Genomic DNA, 22,157 nt, shown 5'->3' on the forward strand with positions numbered 1-22,157 from the left:
TGGTGAGGCAAAAACCACTGCTAACCCAGAACATCATTAAGGCTAGTCTGAATTTTGCCAAAACACACCTTGATGATCCTCAGACCTTTTGGGAGAATGTTCTGTGGATTGATGAGTCGAAAGTGGAACTGTTTGTAAGACAGGGGTCCCATTACTGGCATAAACCAAACACAGAATTCCACAAAAAGAATATCACACCTATGGTCAAGCATCTTGGTGGAAGTGTGATGGTGTGGGGATGTTTTGCTACTTCAGGGCCTGGGCAGCTTGCAATAATTGAGGGAAACATAAATGCTGCTCTCGACTGGAAAATCCTAAAGGAGAATGTCCGGTCTTCAGTCTGTAAGTTGAAACTCAAGTGCAACTGGATTATGCAGCAAGACAATGATCCAAAGCATATAAGTAAATCCTAGTCCTACAAGTAAGTGAATGACTGATTTCCAGTTATCGTAAACGTTTGGTTGCAGTTATTGCTGGTAAAGGTGGAACAACCAGATTTTAAGTTTAAGGGGGTAAGTGGTTTTTCACATGCGTGATTGCCATTGGATAACTTTTTTTTTTTTTTTTTTGCTTCAATAAAAAATAAGTAAGTAACTGTATTGTGTGTTTACTCAGGTTGCCTTTATTTTGTTATTTTGTTTGAAGATCTAAAACTTCAAAAGGAGTGATTTGTAAATGAACTTTGACTTGAACAAAAAACATATAAAGACAAGGTATTTGATGTTTTACCTAATCAATTGCAAAGTTTTTTTTGTTGTTGTTGTTTTTTTTTGGAAGATAAATGTTTATTTTGAAATTGATGCATGCAGCACAGTCCAAAAAAGTTGGTACCAGGGCAATTTAGGACTAATAGCGAAGTTGAAATAAGAAGGTGGTGTGAAACAGGTGAGGCAATCATCTAATCATAGTATATATGGAGCCTCCATAAAATGCCTAGTCCTTCAAGAGCAAAGATAGGTCGAGGCTTGCCCATCTGTCAACATATGCGTCAGTGATTAATCCAACAATCCCTAAAGACAAATTGGTAGGATTTGGGGCATTTCACCTTCTACAGTGCACAATATAATTTAAAATATTCAAGGAGTCCGGGAAATCTTGGTGCATAAAGGGTGAGGCCGAAAACACTTCTGAATGCACGTGATCCCTCAGACGTCACTGTCTTAAAAACTGTCATGAGTCTGTAATGGATATCCTGACAAGGGCTCAGGAATCCTTTGTCAGGCAACACCATCCGCTGCTGCATCCACAGTTGCACGTTAAGGCTTTATGCAAAGCAGAAGCTAAACATCAACACTGTCCACCATTAATGCAGAAAGATATGTACACATTTTGGAGCAAAATATACTGCCATCCAGCCGTTGTCTTTTCAGGCAGGACAACGCCAAACCACATTCTGCCCGGATTACAAGCACATGGTTGCATAAGCAGAATGTGGGTGCTAGCATGGCCTGCCTGCAGTCCTGACCTGTCTCTGATTGAGAATGTGTGCCGCATTATGAAGCACAAAATGAAGCAACGAAGGCAATGTACAGTTGTGCAGCTGAAGAAATGCATGAATGAATGGGGGAAAATTCCGCTTGCTCAACTTAACCAGCTGGTGTCTTCAGTGTCAACGCTTAAGTTTTATGGAACAGTCGACTGTCCCAACTTTTTTGGAGACTTTCATGAGATTTGAAATGACTGTATATTTTCAAAAATAAATTAAATTCACAAAGTAAAACATATGATAATGTGTTAATAATGTGTTTTCAATATAGTACAGGGTGAATAGAATTTTCAAATTATTCTTTTTGTTTGTTTGTTTTCCATACTGTCCCAACTTTTTCAGAATTGGGGTGGTAGATGAGATGTACACAAAAACAGAAGAAATCAGGATGGAGCCAAGGAAATCATCATTCTTCTTTATTGCTTAATGTATAACTTTAGGACATTTGAAAAGTAACCATTTGTTTGTTATTAGACAGTGGTAGATCAATGGTTAAGGTTCTGTGCTCTGTTGTAAAGGTTTTCTGGATGATCAAAATACTACAGCTTTACCAGAAGTAAAATGACTGAAGAATCAGGAGACCAGGAGCCAGGGCGCAATCAAAGAGATGGTTTATTGTATGCACAAAGACAGTCTGGGCACTCTATAGTCTAATCAAGAGCTGGACACAGTCGACTTTATATACCAGTGTGTGCATGCCTGCAGACAGTATAGATAATCCCAAGGCTAGAATAAGAGTAAAACATAAAACATGAGCAAGGGCAATAGACGTTGTGACCCAGAAAAATGTTAATGTATACATCATGAAACCATGAGTAATTAAAAATCACATTGAATTCATTTTAAATGATATAATAATGTATTTATCACATAATTATGGAAAACAGAAAAATAACCCACAATTCCTCACTTTGGATGACCCTAAAGTCTTTCATAAAAGCAAGCTCAAACTTTCGGTACTATTCAAAAAATTCTATAAGAGCCATTCCACCGAATGGGTGACATTTCCATTGCCAGGACATTTATGTATAAATATGCATGAAAATTAACTGAAAAATAGATATTTATTAAAATATTATTAAGCGAGGTGTCCTGCACATTAATCTAATTTTTTTTTTTTGCATTGTTGTGTGACTCCATTTCTTATCTATGGTTTAAATATTTTTTTCCATAAGAAATCCATAATATTTTAGTTAAAATATACATTTTAGTTGTGTCCCTCTGAAAAATTTGGATCATTTCACAAGTCATATGTTCACCAGGAAGTTGTATCATCTGGATCTACTGTAGGCCATGGGAAGACCAAAAGTAAGTTCTCTCGTTTTCTTTTCTGTATAATTCATAATATTGTAATTATGATTGAGAAGGACAATCTCAACATACAGTCCTGTTACCTAAATTATTTCTTAGATGCTATATGCTAGATGCTAAATTTTTGGTAAATCACTGTGCTCAGTCTCCTTATGCTATTAGCATGTATGCCATGTGACTATATTTCATATTTTTGCTAATTCTATGCTAAAAACTCCTATTACTTTCAGCCCTGTTACTTTTATAAAGAGAAGCCTTCTTAGAAAATGTCAGGCAAGTTTGTTTTCATGGATTTAACACAATTCTAGAAAAAAAACATAATTAGATGTAGTTTTTCCAACTGAATGTTTAATGTTTCGTAGACAAGCAAGAATATTTTCTAATTGATCTTATGTAATCAATGCACATCTGAGGACTTAGATAATATCCTCAACTTTTGTCTTTTGTCTTTCTTACCTTTTGTAGATGATGGAGAGAACCCATACTATGCAGTAGCTAGAAACACCCACCCATGGCATACTACAGGGGAAGGAGTGAGACACACCCACCACCTTCTCTGTCTCCCCTCTTTATGGCTCTCCCTCCCTCTCTCTCCCTCTTTCCACCTTCTTTGCTGTGAAAAACTACAAGCACATAGCACATCCCTTCAATATAGAAATCTCACACACACACATTCCCTTTACCCAATGTTCATGTTACTAAAATGTTTTTTTTTCCCCAAAAAAAGACATAAATAAAATTTAAACCACTATTTTTTTCAATTATGTTTGGTCCATCATGTATCCAATTGTTTATCCAAATGGCTTTGCTTTTTTAGAGGAAAAAAAATTCTGTACATGTGTAGTGATTTGTTAGTCACAACTCCTTCTTTAAAATAAATACTTTCTTGAGGGGAAACTAAAGTAATTAGTTGACATGCTTTTAAACATTATTTTTAAATGACATGAGTTCTGGTAACAGGACTGAGTAAAAGGCCAGGTGATTATCCATTTACATATCCACATATCCAATAATAAGGATAGGTCTTACACTTCTACCCCTGTACCAAGCATGAAGTAGAGTAATATTGTCACATTAAATGTAGGCTTTATACATACACTGGGGGAAATAAGTATTGAATGCGTCAAGATTTTTTTGCACATGAAAATTTCACCAGACTTTGGTATTAACTCAAGAAATCCACAGGTATAAAGAAATCCAACCATTAGAGTCCATAAATGAAGTTATGTGTAATAAAACGAAAAGACACAGGAAAAAAGCATTGAACACACTAACTAAATTTATTTAATACTTAGTGGAGAAGCCTTTGTTTGTAATTACAGCTTCAAGACACTTCCTGTATGAAGAAATTAATCGGCCGTAGTATTCAGGTGTGATTTTGGCCCATTTTTCTAAACATGTTGTCTTTAAATCTTGTTCAATTGGATTCAAGTCAGGTGATTGACTGGGCCATTCTAACACCTTGATTTTTCTCTGAAACCAATTGAGAGTTTCCTTTGCTGTATACTTCGGACCGTTGTCCTGCTGGATAGTACACCCACGTCTCATCATCATCCTGGTGGACTCTTCTCAAGAATCTCCCGGTAAATGGCTCCATTCATCGTTCCTTCAATTATATGAAGTCTGCCAGTACCATGTGATGAAAAACAGCCCCACACCATGATGCTTCCACCTCCAAACTTCACTATTGGTATAGTGTTTTTAGGGTGATGTGCAGTGCCATTTCTTCTCCAAACATGGTGAGTAGTATGACAGCACAAAGTTAAAAAATTCAATTTTGCTCTCGTATAACCAGAATACACTCTCCCAGTATTTCATAGGCTTGTCCAAATGAGTTGTAGCAAACGATAAACAAGCTTCGATATGCCTTTTCTTTAGCAATGGAGTCTTGCGTGGTGAGCATGCATAGACGCCATAGCGGTGGAGTGCATTCCCTATTGTTTTCTCTGTGACAATGCTACGTGCCTCTAAGTGTTTCTGGAGCTCCGAGTGGTCCTTGACACTTGGGCTACTTTTCTGACTATTCTTCTGACTCCCTGATCAGAAATTTTGCGAGGAGCTCCTGTGCATGGTCGGTTGATGACGGAGTGATGTCGCTTCTACTTTCGGATAATGGCCCCAATGGTGCTTTTTGGAAGATTCAGAGGTTTTGAAACATGTCTGTATCCGATTCCATCAATATGTTTCGCAACAGTAAGGTTGCAAAGGTCTTGGGAGAGCTCTTTGCTTTTACCCATCATGAGATGTTTCCTGTGTGACACCTTGCTAACGAGAAGCCTTTTTATAGACTATTAATTTACCAACCGAGCTGATATTAATTTGCACAGATCGGAGGTATAATTACTTTCTAACTACTTACGGATTTCAGATGGTCCTTGCCTTCTTTGCCTTGGAGAACTGCTTTTCTTAGTCTGTTCAATAGGCTACTTTGTTCTTGTGTCATTCCTCTTTATTACACATAACTTTATTTATGGACTTTAATGTTGTGATTACTTTATATTTGTGGATTTCTTGAGTTAATACTGATGTGACAGTGAAAATTTCATGTGAATTACCTCGCTGGAAATATATTTACTGAAAAAAATGTTGACGTGCTCAATACTTCTCAATTTCCCCCACTGTAAAAGTAGCCAAAATAACTGTAATTTCTATGGCCTGAGCCTGTAAACAGGAGGATGACAAAGAATACTATGATACACAATAGAATTTCTCTGCCATACTGCCACCAGAAGACTAGCCAGGCACCCAACCTATCATTGTTAACTTATTTTAACATGGTCACTCAACTCCTCTAGATCTTTAAGGTACTGAATCAAATTTATGGTAGGGTTGAACAAATCTGTACAGCATTCAGGGCCTACCACTGCACAAGTACCCTTGTTGTGCGAGGACATGTTCTAATGTGACCCGGTTTTGCTAAATTATCATCCAATGTGATTGTAATGTGGTTGATATAAGTCCTAAGGCTTATGCAGAACCATTAGACAATTTGTCAACTTTATGATATAACATACAAATTTTATCAAGGCTAACCATGACACCACAAGTAGGAAAAAAGCACATAGAAATCTACTCCAAAAGGTATAACTAGAGGTGAGATACTCAACACAAGGGCTTGGGTCATTTGATGAGGTCAGTGATATACTAAGAGGATGTCTCTGTTTGTTACAATGAGTATGGATTTGATAATCCACAGGACACATTATACCATTAGCGATGAAAGTAAAGGTGGCATCAGTCTCCGCATAAAATTTAATATCTACCATCTACCTCCTATATGTTATGTCATGATTGAATCTTTCTGTAGTGTCAAAAAAGGACTCAGATCCCATATCGGTAGGCATAAAATCTAAAGTACTATTAGAGTAAAGTCTAGCATTATTAGGCTTTTTTTTATGATTCTTTATCTGCAACTGTATGAATTTCACCATTTATATACAAAAAAACACTGAGCTTTATTACAATTACTTTTCAAATGGTTTTTGTTAAGTTCAATGGTGAGACTACACTTTGAGAGAGAGGGAGGTACAGTAGTGCTTGAAAGTTTTCTAAATTTTCTAAATATCATATATATGACCTAAATCATCATCAGATGTTCACTGAAAATCAAGTCCTAAAAGTAAACAAAGACAACCCAATTAAACAAATGAGACAAAAATATTATACTTGGTTATTCACTTATTGATGAAAACAATCCAATATTACATACAGTGGCAAGAAAAAGTATGTGAACCTTTTGGAATTTCATGGTTTTCTGAATAAATTGGTCATAAAATGTGATCTGAGCTTCATCTAAGTCAAGGGTACTGGCGAATATAATGTGTCTAAAATAATAGCACAAAAAAAATTCTGATCCCTCATGTCATGGTCATGGTCATGTCATGATCCCTCATTGAGAACAACCAAAAAAACTCATAGTGCTTGTATAAAAAAAGTATGTGAACCCTTGAGTTAATGACCTCAAAAAAGCTCATTGGAGTCTCGTTAAGAAAATGAGTTTGGAGGTGTGGACTTTGACTGATAAAAACCCCTCAAACTTTTGGAGTTTGCTCTGCACAAGAAGCACATGCTTATGTGAGCCATGCCTCACCAAAAAGCGCTTTCAGAGGATCTACGATCAAGAATTGTTGATTTACATAAAGCTGGCAAGGGTAACAAAGTGATTTCAAAGACTTTAGAAATTCTCCAGTCTACAGTTAGGCAAACATTCTACAAATGGAGGCACTTTGGGACTGTTGCTACTCTACCAAGAAGTGGGCGCTCAGTCAAAATGACACCAAGAGCACAACGAAGATTCATCAATGAGGTAAAGAAACAACCCTGAATGACAGCCAAAGATTTGAAGGCATCATTGGAACTGGCTAACATCTCTGTTCATGAGTCTACAATACGTAAAACATTTAACAAGCAGGGTATCTACAGCAGGACACCACGAAGGAAGCCACTGCTTACTAAAAAGAACATTGCTGCATGCCTGAAGTTTGCAAAAGAGCACATTGACACTCCACAGAGGTATTGGCAAAAGGTTTTGTGGACTGATGAAACTAAGATTCAACTTTTTGTAAAAACCACACAGCACTACATCTGGCGTAGAAAGGGCATAGCATATCATCATGAAAACATCATCCCAACCATAAAGTATGGTGGAGGAAACATCATGATTTGGGCCTGCTCAGGGCCTGGCCAGCTTGCAATCATTGAGGGGATGAATTCCCAAGTATATCAGACAATTCTTCAGGATAATGTAAGAATGTCTGTATGTCAACTGAAACTGTGCAGAAGTTGGGTGATGCGACAGGACAACGACCCAAAACACCAGAGCAAGTCAACAACAAAATGGCTTCAGAAAAACAAAATCCACCTTTTGGAGTGGCCAAGTCAGAGCCCAGACCTCAACCCAATAGAGATGCTATGGAATGACATGAAGAGAGCCATACACGTCCAAATAATATCACAGAGCTAAAGCAGTTCTGCCAGGAAGAATGGGCAAAAATTCCTCCTGAACGATGTGCAGGTCTGATCCACAGCTACAGGAATTGCATGGTTGAGGTTATTGCTGCCAAGGTGGGGTCAGCCAGTTATTAATTGTAAGGGCTCACTTACTTTTTCCACTGCCATTATGAATGTTGAATGAGTGTGTTCAATAAAGACATGAGGGATCAGAATTTTTTTTGTGTTATTATTATTTTAGGCACATTATATTTGTCAATACACTTGACTTAGATGAAGTTCAGATCACATTTATGACAAATTTATTCAGAAAACCATGAAATTCCAAAAGGTTCACAAATTTTTTCTTGCCACTGTATCTGTGAGTGGCAAAAAGATGTGAACCTCTAGGATTAGCAGTTAATCTGAAGGTTAAATTAGACTCAGGAGTTTTCAGTCAATGGGATGACAATCAGGTGTGAGTGAGTGCCCTGTTTTATTTAAATAACTGGTATCGTGTTGTGAAGAGGCTGATCCTCACAATATGGTTATGCAGGTGTATCATGGCATGAACAAAGGAGATTTCTGAGGCCCACAGAAAGAGTTTTTGATGCTCATCAGGCTGAAAAAGGTTACAAAACCTTAATCCAATAGAAATGTTGTGGAAGGACCCAAAGCAAGCAGTTCATGTAAGGAAACCCACCAACATCCCAGAGTTGTAGTTGTTTAATACTGAGGAATGGGTTAAAATTTCTCCAAGCCAATGTTTAGTTGCAGTTATTGCTGCACAAATGGGTCATACCAGATACTGAAAGCAAAGGTTCACATACTTTTGCCTCTCACATGACCTCACTTGGTCCTCATGACCAAGTATAATATTTTTGTCTCATTTGTTTAATTTGGTTCTCCTTATCTACTTTTGGGTCTCGTGTGAAAATCTAAGACAATAATGTTATACCTCAAATGAACTGCTGGTTTCAGGTCCTTCTACAACACTTTTTTTGGATTATAGTCAGGACTTTGACTTGGTCATTCCAAAACGTTAACTTTATTCTTCTTTAACCGTACTTTGGTAGAACAGCTTGTGCTAAGGGTCGTTGTCTTGGTGCATGACCCACTTTCTCTTGAGATTCAGATCATGGACAGAGGTCCTGACATTTTCCTTCAGAATTTGCTGATATAATTCAGAATTTTAAGTTTTATTTTGGTCTCATCTATCCACAACACATTTTTCATTCGTTTTTCTGGCTTGTCTATGTGCTTTTTTGTTTTTTTGTTTGTTTTTTTTGTTTTTTTATTTATTATTACTTTTTTTTTTTTTTAGCAAACTGCAGACAGACAGCAATGATCTTTTTGGAGAGCAGTGGTTTTCTTCTTGGAACCCTGCCATGTATTGTTCAGTGTTCTCCTGATGGTGGATACATGAACATTAACATTAGCCAATGTAAAACAGGCCTTTATTTGCTTAGAAGTTACCCTGGGTTCCTTTTTGTCTTTGTGGACTGTTACAGGTCTTGACTTTGGTTGGTTTGCCTCAGGAGGGTAACAATGGCCTTTAAGTTCCTCAGTTTGTACACAATCTGTCTGACTGTAGATTTGGTGGAGTTCAAAATCTTTAGAGATGGTTTTGTAAACATCACTAATTATTTTTCTGAGGTCCTCAAAAACCTCCTTTATTCATGCCATGATACATTTTCACAAACCAGATCAGACTTTGATAGATCTTTGAATAAAACAGGGTGTTTACTCACACCTGATTTTCATCTCATTAATTGAAAACACCTGACTCTAATTTCACCTTCAAATTAACTGCTAATACTAGAGGTTCACATACTTTCGCCACTCACATGTAATATTGAATCATTTTCCTCAATAAACAAATGACCAATTATCAAATTTTTATTTCATTTGTTTGTGTTCTCTTTGTCTACTTTTAGGACTTGTGTGAAAATCTGATTATGTTTTCGATCATATTTATGCAGATATATAGAAAATTCTAAAGGTTTCACAAACTTTCAGACACCGCTGTAAACATTCATTCATGAATGTGCACACATGCTTGTGCTCATGCTGCTTTTCCCTTTATGTGGACAGTGTGTACTTATTGGAGATGGCTATCACATGTACCTCCCTCCCTTATTATTTAAGCACATTTTTTTTGCTTATATGCCACATTTGTAAATTAATCTCATTCTATGTTTTTCTTCTTCTCTCTGCCTCTCTCACTCCTACTCTCACCCTCTACTTCATGCAGTCATTAAGAACTAGAAAGTATTTGGTCTTTACTAGCCCCGCAAAGCATCCGACTCACCACAAGGAGAGGGATTCTTTACTGAACATGCTTTCATTCAATCTATTCTATTCACTCATCCCAATTTTTTTTTGCATTGGAAGAGTCTTCTCTTATTGGGGGAGAATGTGCAATTTCAGTACTTTTCCTTCTAGGTTCAGTACTTCAAGCCACATCTACTAGTTACATTAGTCTGTATTTTAAATGACATTTTCCTTGCTCTATTATACACTATTTAGCTAAAAGTATGTGGACACTTGACCAATCTCACCCATGTGCTTGAACATCTAATTTAAGATTTAATCACCCTTTGATGTTATAATCACCTCCACTCTTCTGAGAAGACGTTCCACTAAATTGTGGAATATGGCTGTGGGGATTTGCCCTTTCAGCTAAAAGAGCATTAGTGAGGTCAGGCACGTAGTCAGCATTTCAATTCAATCCAAAGGTGTTTAGTGGGGTTGTGGTCAGGGCTCTGGTCAGGCCACTCAAATTCTTCCAGACCTACCTTGCAAACATCATTTTGTGCACAGGGGCATTCTCAAACTGGAACAAGTTTGTATAGGCCCCATAGTTCCAGCAAAGGGAAATATTAATGCTACATCATACAGAGACATTCTAGACAATTATGCGCTTCCAACTTTGTGGCAATAGTTTTGGGAATGCTCACATATGGGTGTGATGGTCTGGTGTCCACATACTTTTGGCCATATATAATTTATATATATACAGTATATATGGCAACACTGTATGTTACAGAATTTTTCATGTATTTATTGTTGTTATGAATAGTAGTAATAGGAGGAGGAGGAGCAGGAGGAGATGTACTAGAAGTACCAGAGAATAATTACAAATCCATTATTGGTGTGTTCTATGTTTGTGTCCCCCTTCTGCTTCCTGCCATGAACAGTAAGAGTTTATGTGCTGTAACTGCAGCATCAGCACACGGCCTCTTATAGTGTAAGGCAGAGAACCCTTCTTTTCAGTGACAGTAGACTTTTCTCTGTTTTATAGTAATTCATTTAAATACACAAAGAATTAAAAACATTTTGCTGTAAAATATTAATGAATCAGCAAAGTCATTGTATACTGAGTGACTTTATTTTTTCTAACACAGATGTAACAAATCCGTTAAATATTCACTGTAAGCACTGTGCACGCATTTTTTAAAAATTATTATTATTATTATTATTATTATTATTATTATTATTATTATTACCAAAAACCTATATGGGGCTAGTTATAAGTATTGTAAGGGTTGAAGCCCAGCGATAACATAGTAAAAGCATGGAATACAGTCAAATAGCAGTTAAAGAGATTACAACACGGATACCTTTGGTCTTTATCTCCATAAATATTAAGCTAATCACTACCTTTTCATCCAAACCATCCGTTATATTATTTGACCTCTAGAGGGCGCAACACTACAACAACTGAGAAATTAGTTCCTGCTGCGTTTGATCACTCCCTATAAATGTGGGTAAGGTAAGCGTGGGACTTACCCAAAAAATATGGGGGGTTTTAAAATTATTTACAATATACAATAACATATTTGTGGTGTTTCCACTTGTGTGCGTGTGTGTTTTGTAGTTGTTTGTTTTTTAGTCATTGATTTAAAAAAAAATTGTCCTCCTACTTTCTGTCCTATGGAATAGTACTGTATTATCGTTCATTATGTCACCTCTAGTGGAGTATAAGATTAGGATTAAGATTAAAAGCAGATGTTTCAATTTACACTATATGGAAATATAGTGTAATGTTATGGATGGATAGATCATCTCATACTGTGTTTGATAAACAAGGACCAATAGTCTATGCTAAACGCATTTAAAATGCTAATATTGAATGTCGATGGAGATATATTTTTAGCGTTTCTATAGTGTATACCTGTCTTTATAGACCTAATTATCCACATGCACATTTCTAAAACCTATACAGTTCTGAACATACCCTTCATGTTTTGGCGATAGAGTTTATATGTGAGTGCATTATCGCCTAATCTAAGGAGAAAGAAGAAATTATGTATTGGTCAATTGGTTTAGATCACTGGCACGACTTTTCTTCCGCTGTGGAGGAAAGGAGTGAGAAGAAATAACTGAGACTTTGACCTACTTTTGCGGCCAGTTGGTTCGGTTCGATACAAACTGGAATAAATTTAATAAATGTAACGCTTTTATGGTCTCGGATTGTAGAAATTAAGTATAGCCGTTGACTCCCATATAATTACACACATATACATACAATTTTCAGCTATTGTTCTCAGCTGTAGATGTTCCGCCTGGCCCTTGGCGACCATGGCTGTAGACTGTTACCACGCGCTGTTGCCACAGTAACAATCTAAAGCCACGGTCACCATGGAGACAGCAGAGATAGGGAGGAGCGACAGTTGGCATAGTAACTGGGAACGTCGTACTCCCATTGGCCGATTGGATGCAACGCCAATGTTGCGTAGGCCAGGACTCCCCAATACGATCCCTTTAACACACTTCCGGTTGGCATCGCATCAGAGTACGTGCATGCTGTCCTCTCTTTGATCTTCGTGTAATTATTTTAAGATATTATTGACCAATTTGAATGTATATTTAATTTAATATGCTTTGTCGCTTCAATATGAAGTACTTAAGTCTGGATGAATGCGACGTAGCAGTGAGATCTTGGTCACTGCCTATAAAATGTTATTATTATTATTATTATTATTATTATTATTATTGTTGTTGTTGTTGTTGTTGTACAATTAGGTACAATCTTGTTGTAGTAGCCTACACGGACTGACGTCCGAGTCATTATACGTTCAAATCAAACATACATTCCTTGAAGAGAGAGAGAGAGAGAGAGAGAGAGAGAGAGAGAGAGAGAGAGAGAGAGAGGGAGCTATAACCAGACTTCAGTAGCCATGACTGTAGACTGTTACTGTGCTGTTAGACTCTATAAGCAGTAAGCAGTCTAGAGCCAAGGTCATGATGCGCTGGCTCACACTGCAAAGGCTCTCGGCTAGAAAAGACAAAGACCAACCTGAGAGGAATTAATTTACTGATAGAGAGAGGAGGAAGGCTACTTGGATGAACTTTTGCTCATCTGGCATTGTTCAAACAATAAGAAACTGTCATTCCGTTAAAAGCAAGTTAGAGAACATTTCAAATAACTCCGGTAGGTTATTTGGGATGATTACAACTGATGATTACTTGAACGTAGCATAAAATTATTTGAGATGCGTAAACGATTACCATACCATCACGTCAGTGCCTGGTACAACGTGTTCTCAGTGTTTCCCAGATGACGGGAAGCTTAAAGGGTTTCAAAGCAGAATTATTAAGTTATAACATTTTATTTCTTATATTAAGTCTCATGCTCTGTGTTCATGTGCTACCGTGTTTCATGATCATTTGTTCTGGCGCAGCGATTGCTTGTTCCTGAAAAGCTGTCTCATAACAGATTTCAATTCCAACCCTAATCCAACAAACACTGCTCAAGGGCTATTTTTCACCATAGACCAGTTTCTCAAAAAGTATAATAAAGTTATAGTCATCTTAACTGGTAGAGAAAGTTATAGATGGATGATTGTTCGATTTTTAACTATGACCCACGTGCTGCGATGGTAGAGAATAGCATACAATACTACTGTCCATGGTGCTGAAACACATATCCTTCCTTTTTCTACTGAAATGGGAAAAAATGCAAACACACCACAAACATAGTGTAATCTATGTAGTTGATTTGTCGTAGTTCCACAAGCTTTCACTGAGGATGTAGGCAGTTCGATCAAAATTAAGACTTTTACCCGCAAAAAAATAACAACAAAAAACATCATTTTACGGATGCTAGAGTCACCACTTCATCTTTTATGTTATTTATTCGTACTGTCTGAGGTCTGCTCGTTATTTTAGACTGTTAATATATTTTTCAAGAATTTATTTGATTTGACTTTATGATTTGCCTACTATTTAGGAACATTAGACATGGATAAAGAAAAAAGGGCTATACCGCAGTCAGTCCAGTCTGTTCACGTGCACGTGTGTGTGCGCGTGCGCGCGCATGCGTGTGTGTAGTGTGCCAAGCCCGCGCTGTCTCTTTAAAAGCTTACAGTAGGTGTCTGCGAATCATCTGCAAAGTGCGCAAGAGTGACGCAAAATCGACTTCAACGCCAAGGAGACGTCACTGAGCTTTCATAATGAAAAGGAAAACGGAAGTGATAGGCAGGAAACTCTTACATTTAAGATAATGTAGGGGAAGAAGATTTTGGGTGTAATAATAATAATAATAATAATAATAATAATAATAATAATAATAATAATAGGCTAATAATAGTAATAATAATAAAAACTCCGTGAACAACCGGAAAAAGTGAAATCTGTGTCATAAATGACAAGTGGCTAGTCATATAAAATTAATGAACATCATTGTGCACAATTTAACAATTAGAAAGAGATTTGGTAGGCAGTCTAGAAAAAAAAATCACATCATTTGCAAGGTTCATATCTTGACACACAAAATAGAATCATTGCAGTTTAACAAGCTCATATTTCTGCTTTTTAAAATTTATTTATTTATTTTTAACCCTTTTGTTTTTAAACATTCAGGAAAAAAATAGCTGAACTAGCTGATGTGAAGTGCACTGGATTCCATCTGCCTATTTCCTTTACTCTTTACAGACTACATGCTGCCCACGTGCGAGAAAAGTGACTCACACTGCAGTATCTTTCAAGTCATCCTCAATAGGCCGTAAAGCTCCTAAGACATGCTCATAAAAAAATATATGTTTTACATTAAATTACTGTGTACGTTCAGTTTATTATTTTTAATTTGGAAAAGGTCATTAAAATATCGGTGCTAACACCTTGTTTTATATTCTACAGTTTTCATGTCTAAGGCATCCACTCCATATAAAATCAGAAGGTAAAATTATCCTTACCTCGAATACTAAGAATCTTGTAAAAATGTATATAAAAAAAAAATTATGAGCGATTCCGGCTCCTTGTTTTCCTTCGTTCTTTATTTGCCCGTCAGTAGCATTTTGCTTGGTCATGAGGCTGTGCATGATGAAGTGCAGCATGTCTTACCTAAATGTCTCCATATGGGCCACTGTCCACCCTCGTCTCCTTTTCCTCGTGGAAACTAGCGGCTCTTGTACGATCTTGCCATCTACTGTGCGCTTTTTATAGAGACCTTATAGTACTAGTAACCGGAGAGGGGAGGAGGACTCATTCACTAAAAAGCAGCACCTACACAAGTGCGTATTCGCACCACGTCATTAATGCTGCGCTGATGTCTATAAAGCGGGCCAGACTCAGACCGTTAAGCGGATACTGGTTTTGGCATGTGCCAAAATGTGTGCTTTATGCTCTGCTATAATGTGGCATAAATAAAACATGGACAGGTACTAAATACGCTTTTCCGCATCACTATTTTCGGTCCTATTTTCGAAGTTTCCCATATAAAAGTAATGAATTTCATTCGTATGCACAAATAAAATGAAACGGTCGTGATAATTAAGGTGTAACTGTCAGAAAATAATGACGTATAATTAGTAAAAAAAAAAAATTTAATATAAATTTATAAAAATCTATAACTATAATATATAAATCTATAAATCTTAAATAACTTAAATAATAATTTAATCTACCATATTATCTCTCTAAAGTAATCTGATTGGTACTAATGGCATTAATTAATTAATTCCGCTAATGGAATGAACTGTTCTCGTAGGATATTTCCCTATAACATTGTGATTACGATCAATATTTCAGCAAAACCCGAGCTGTTCACACTGTCATATAATTGAGAAAGGGTCAGCTCTCAAAAAGAACCTGCAGCTGACACGTTTTCTCCTTTACTTATTTAGTGGCAGGCGTCTCGGAAGAGGGTGGGGGGAATGCACCATTTGTGCGTAAAACCTGTAAACCGGTAGTGTGAATCTCAATGCCCATTTCTGGCTAATGACTGAGGGGAAACCCAATAACGTAAGAGTACTGTGAGGGCAGACAGGCGGCCCCTTCTCCTCCGAAACGTGGGATGATTGAGGGAGCAGCACACACTGCACTTCCCGAACCAGATTACAAATTACCTTTCCCAGCTTCTCAGCTCTATATTTAACATTCAAGTCGACGATTTGATGAATGCTCTATCAACTAGCAAAGCAGAATATTTTACTAGATAGTCCAGTACTTATAAGTTCATTTTATACACCTATCAGCCATAACATTAAAACTACTTACAGGTGAAGTGAATAACACTGATTATCTCGTTGCAGTGGCACCTGTCAAGGGGTATATTAGACAGCAAGTGAACAGTCAGTTCTCGAACTTGATGTGTTGGAATCAGAAAAAAAGGACAAGCATAAGTACCTGTTTGTTTAAACAGATTGGTCCAGGAGTAATTGAACCACTTCTAAATATAATCAATTCTTCCCTAAGCACTGGCTATGTACCTAAATCACTTAAATTAGCAGTTATTAAACCCTTGATTAAAAAACCTGATCTTGACCCGTCTCAATTGTCCAACTATAGACCAATATCAAATCTCCCCTTCATCTCTAAGATTTTAGAAAAGGTTGTAGCAAAGCAGCTATGCTCGTAATTAGATAGGAATAACATTCATGAAATGTATCAGTCAGGATTTAGACCTCATCATAGCACAGAGACAGCGTTAGTTAAAGTAGTAAATGACCTTCTACTGACTTACGATCAGGGTTGTGTCTCGCTGCTTGTGTTACTCGACCTTAGTGCAGCTTTTGATACTATAGATCACACTATTCTACTTGATAGATTAGAAAATGTTGTTGGTATTAAGGGAACAGTCCTCTCCTGGCTCAGGTCTTATCTGACCGATCGTTATCAGTTCGTAGATGTAAATGGTGAATTCTCCATGTGTACTGAGGTTACTTTTGGAGTTCCACAGGGTTCTGTTTTAGGCCCACTGCTCTTTACTTTATATATGCTACCCCTAGGTCAAATTATTCGTAAACATGGAATTAGCTTCCACTGTTATGCTGATGATACACAGTTGTATGTTTCAGCGAAGCCAGAGGACAGACAGAAGCTTAGTAAAGTTGAGGATTGTGTAAAGGACATTAGACATTGGATGTTAATTAACTTCCTTCTACTTAATTCTGATAAAACAGAAATACTTTTATTAAGCCCACGTGTAGCTAGAAGTATTCTTTCTGATCACATGGTTACTCTGGATGGTCTTTCTGTTTCATCATGTGCAGCAGTTAAAGACCTTGGAGTGATTATTGACTCCAGCCTATCATTTGATGCTCATGTAGATAATATTACTAGGATAGCCTTCTTTCATCTCAGAAATATTTCTAAAATAAGAAACATATTGTCACTACATGATGCGGAAATACTAGTTCATGCATTCATCACCTCTAGATTAGATTACTGTAATGCCATACTGTCTGGATGTTCCAGTAGGAATATAAATAAGCTCCAATTAGTCCAGAATGCAGCTGCTAGAGTCCTAACTAGAACTAGAAGATATGACCATATCACACCGATATTATCAATACTGCATTGGCTCCCAGTAAAATCTCGCATTAATTATAAAATACTTTTATTAACCTATAAAGCACTAAATGGTCTCGCGCCACAATATCTAAGCGACCTTTTGGTTTTATATGATCCGCCATGCCTACTTAGATCAAAAGATGCAGGCTATCTGACGGTACCTCGAATAGTGAAGGCTACAGCAGGGGGAAGAGCTTTCTCTTATAGAGCCCCACAGTTATGGAACAGTCTTCCTATTAGTGTTCGGGACTCAGACACAGTCTCAGTGTTTAAGTCTAAGCTTAAAACATATTTGTTTACTCAAGCCTACCCTGACTAGATTCTGTTCTACTACTTCGCAGTCATAATTATCTTTTTTCTCCCTCTGTCCTTTCGCCGAGCCCCACACGAATTTATGGAGATACTAGAGATCCAGATCCTTTCTGCCTCTGGATGGAGCTCAAATCTTCTTTAATTCCAGACTGCTGGGACTACGGCTGCTCTTAACGCCATACAGACTTCATATAAATCCATAATGAACTTTTTCACAATATCTGTTGTTACCCAGATGAGGATGGGTTCCCTTCTGAGTCGGGTTCCTCTCAAGGTTTCTTCCTCTTAAAACAGGAAGAAATAATCACAGTTGGGATAAATTCGCACCTTTAATATCTGTATACCATGTTGATATTTCTGTAAAGCTGCTTTGAGACAATGTCTATTGTAAAAAGCGCTATACAAATAAAATTGAATTGAATTGAACAAGGATCATAAGGGACTTTGACAAGGGCCAAATTGTAATGGCTAGATGACTGGGTCAGTGTATCTCCAAAAAAAGTCGGATCTTTGTTGCGTGTTCCTGGTATGCAGTGGTTAGTACCTACCAAACGTGGTCCAAGGAAGGTCAACTGGTGAACTGGCGACAGGGTCATTGACGACTCATTGATGTGCATTGAGACCGAAGGCTAGCTCACCTGGTCTGATCCCACAGAAGAGCTACTATAGCACAAACTGCTGAAAAAGATAATGTTGGCTATGATAGAAAGGCGTTAGAACACATGCTTGGTGCGTGTGGACCTGCATAGCCACAGACTGGTCAGAGTGCCCATGCTGACCCCTGTTCATCTCCGAAAGCACCTACAATGGGCACGTGAGCATTAGAACTGGACCACAAAACAACAGAAGATGGTGGCCTGGTCTGATGAATCACATTTAATTTTACATCATGTGGATGGCCGGTTGTCTGTGCATTGCTTACCTGGGGAAGAGATGGCACCAGGATGCACTATGGGGGAAAAATCAAACCAGCAGAGGCATTGTGATGTTCTGGGAAATGTTCTGCTGGGAAACTTTGGGTCCCGGCATGCATGTGGTACACGTGCCACCTATCTGAACATTGTTGCAGACCAAGTACACCAATTCATGGCAATGGTATTCCCTAATGGCAGTGGCCTCTTTCAGTAGCATAATGTGCCCTGCCACATTGCAAAAAATGTTCAGGAATGGTTTGAGGAACATGACAAAGTGTTCATGGTGTTGACTTGCCCCACAAATTCACTAGATCTCAGTCTGATCAAGCATCTGTGGGATGTGCTGGACAAACATGTCCAATCCATGGAGGCCCCATCTTGCAACTTACAGGACTTAAAGGATGTGAAGAATCCTTAAGGGCTCTATATTTGCCCTTATTAAAAGAAAAAACAGAACAGTGGCGATTCTGCTATATTAAATGGATCTGTAATTAAAAGTAAATGAACAACAAGCCAGTAGATTTCAGAATGGCATTGTTAGACAGACTGAAAAATCCCCAATGAAATGCATTGCAAATCCCTTAAATTCTGACGACCTAAATACATTCCTTGCTGTCCTACTGCCCCACCCTCCGCGATTGGTAAGTGTCATGTGACAGGAGGAGCAATTAGCTAGTGTATGGAAACTGGCAAGACCAAACTGGGGAGAAAATGTGTGGAATTATTTTTATTAAAGCAATATAATTTCAATTCACAAAAACATTCCACAGAAAAATCTAATAATTAAAACATTTAATAACATTAAATAATTAATAAAAATTAATCTTAAAATAACTTGAGTATACAAATATAACATATACAAATATGGCTGCAAGCAGCAATTATCGGGGTTCAAGCACTTTAATGCCTTTAAGAACATGTGTGAAAAGATGTTACTTAATATTGTGCAAGCCTAATAAGCACCTAATTCAGAGAAAAAGCAATATGATTTAAATAAATATTATATTTCATTAACCTTGTCTAATAGCTGCTGAACATTGATTGGCTGATGTCAGCCATGTTTTTCATGATTCACAACTGTCCTCATAGACACTGATGATCTTGGACAACAACACTTAGTTCAAAATATCAAGTTGATTGGACCAATGGTTCCATATTTAGCGACAATTTAATGTTTTGTCCTGTTATAGCAGCACCATGTGGCCAAACATCATAATTTTCTCTAACCTCAGATTGAGCCTATATATAAGTGTGCCAAGCTTGATGAAAATATCTCATACCTGTTCAAGATTTGTGGTTGTTTAGAACGAGGAGCTCCATCAAACGGGTATGAATTACTTTGTGTGAAACACTGTGGTATATAAACTATTTATGTGTATGGAAGACTTGATAGCGTCCCCCAGTGGCCGATCAGTTTAAAAATTTTCACAGACCTCTGGAGCCAAGAGTCAAGCAAGTCGACCAAGTTTCGTTCTGATTAGCCTTTCTTAGCCTTGTCTAATAGCTGCTGAAATTTAATTGGCTGTTGGCAGACATGTTTTACATGTTTTTCAAGATATGCAAATGTGCTCATGAATATTGACTGGACCTTAGACAAAGACACTGCATGCAAAAAGTCAGATGGACCAATGGTTCTGCAGTTTCTTTTTTTTTTTCCTGTTATAGAGCCACCAACTGGTCATGCTCAGTATTTTTTTTTACAAGCGTCCTCAGATTGGGCTCTTACATAAGGGTCAATTTTGATGAAAATATCTCATTCGGTTTAAGAGTTATAGCCATTTAAGTAAAAGTGGCCACTTCAAATGTTTTGACGTGCTGTTGTGGAGTTAAATCAAATGTTCAAAATGGGTTTTGTTTGTTTGTTTGTTTGTTTTTTGATAATTATCAATAATGGGATTCCAGATAATGTTTCTGCACTAGTTTGGTTCCAATCAGACAAAGAGCCTAGGACTAGTTCTCAAAAGTAGGTTTTGCACAAAAGAATACAATATGGCAGAAATTTTTCATGGCAGATATGAAAACAGAGCCAAGGATTCCAGTGGCATAAGACACTCAAGTCTGTGAAAAATGGTTCAAAAGTTAAGGTCATTTTTGTAAAAATAAATAAATAAACAAATAAAAATAAATAAATAATAAAAATAAATAAATAAATAAAAATATAAATAAATAAATAAATAAACAATAATAATATGTTTTTATTATTATTATTATTATTATTATTATTATTATTATTATTGATAATCATCATCATGATCATCATCATCATAAACATTTTGATCTGTAGTCTTTTTTGATCAGTATAGCCGATTGGGGTCAGAATTTGCGCCTTTGTAGACTGATGGAGTACACTCAAAAAATTATTCAGGTCATTTATAGTTATGACACATTTAATTTTTGTTCACTTTATTTAAAGTTTATCTAATTAGGAGTAATATATAGGCTATGTATATTTAACTAGTTTACCATAAAATGCATACATAGTGTCATCTGTGAGATTTATTTCAGTTTGATTGACAAATTAGTTTCATATGGGGAGTGCTATTTGCGCATGATGAAGTTTCAAAGCATGATTTCTGTGTCTCAATTTTGACGTCTCTAGTCTGTGTCACGATGAACTGGAACAGAATTGTTTTGTGTTCTTGGAACGTGTTGTTTTGCGCATTCCTAATCACCCCGCCTTTCCTCCTCAGTCTCTCTTGGCTCTTTTTCTTCTTGTTTACCTTTGGTAGAATAGACGTCTTTAGTATCACTCGAACCTTCTGCCTGGGCCCAGACGAGAGGGAATCAGTCACTGCGAGGTCCAAATTCTGGTTCTGACTGATATCGGACAAGAACTTAACAGTCTCCTGTTGTCAGAAGCAGAAGAAGGGGATATCTGGACGGAGGTAAGTGACTGATTTTAATTATTTCTACCTCAGTGTAGATATCCTGATAAATCATGAAGTATCGGTTGAAATATCACATTTTGGCTCACGGTGTTTCCGTGAAAACAATATCTCAAAAGAACCTACTTAGGTTGAAATATCAGGATGTTTTAGTCCACGGTGCTTCCACGGGTGCAGGTTACCACGTGATTCGACAAAGCATCTGATACCCATTATTGACTGAACATTATAACCACCACTCTCTGATATCCTCTCGTGATTATTAAATTATAAAATGTGATTATTAAATTATAAGCTGTATGCTATGGGTGGAAATGGTCAGTCTAAAATCACATCAAATCAGTGTATGTAAAAAAGGGAGAAAGATAACAAAATCTACCACGTTATTGCGTAAACAGCAAACAGTTGATAAGCCGAGCTCTGGCTCAGAGTCAGAAGGAGCCAAAGTGCGCTCTAACACCTATCCCAATGTCGCTGCGCCTACAAGTAGAAAAAAGTTTTACATTGAAACCTCCTAGTATT

The 22,157-nt window shown here is 37.2% G+C and overlaps 1 long non-coding RNA gene across 1 annotated transcript; it reads right to left on the reverse strand.

Annotated features, from left to right (window-relative positions):
* Nucleotides 1–1,146: 1,146 nt before the first annotated feature.
* Nucleotides 1,147–15,186, reverse strand: LOC108276629 (uncharacterized). Its single transcript, XR_001814949.3, has 3 exons — nt 15,074–15,186; nt 3,254–3,420; nt 1,147–2,212 (listed from the first exon to the last, which is right to left on the reverse strand). It is a non-coding gene; the product is annotated as an uncharacterized LOC108276629 (long non-coding RNA).
* Nucleotides 15,187–22,157: the final 6,971 nt, after the last annotated feature.

The sequence above is a fragment of the Ictalurus punctatus genome, chromosome 16, assembly GCF_001660625.3.
Source record: "Ictalurus punctatus breed USDA103 chromosome 16, Coco_2.0, whole genome shotgun sequence".
Lineage (NCBI taxonomy): Eukaryota > Metazoa > Chordata > Actinopteri > Siluriformes > Ictaluridae > Ictalurus > Ictalurus punctatus.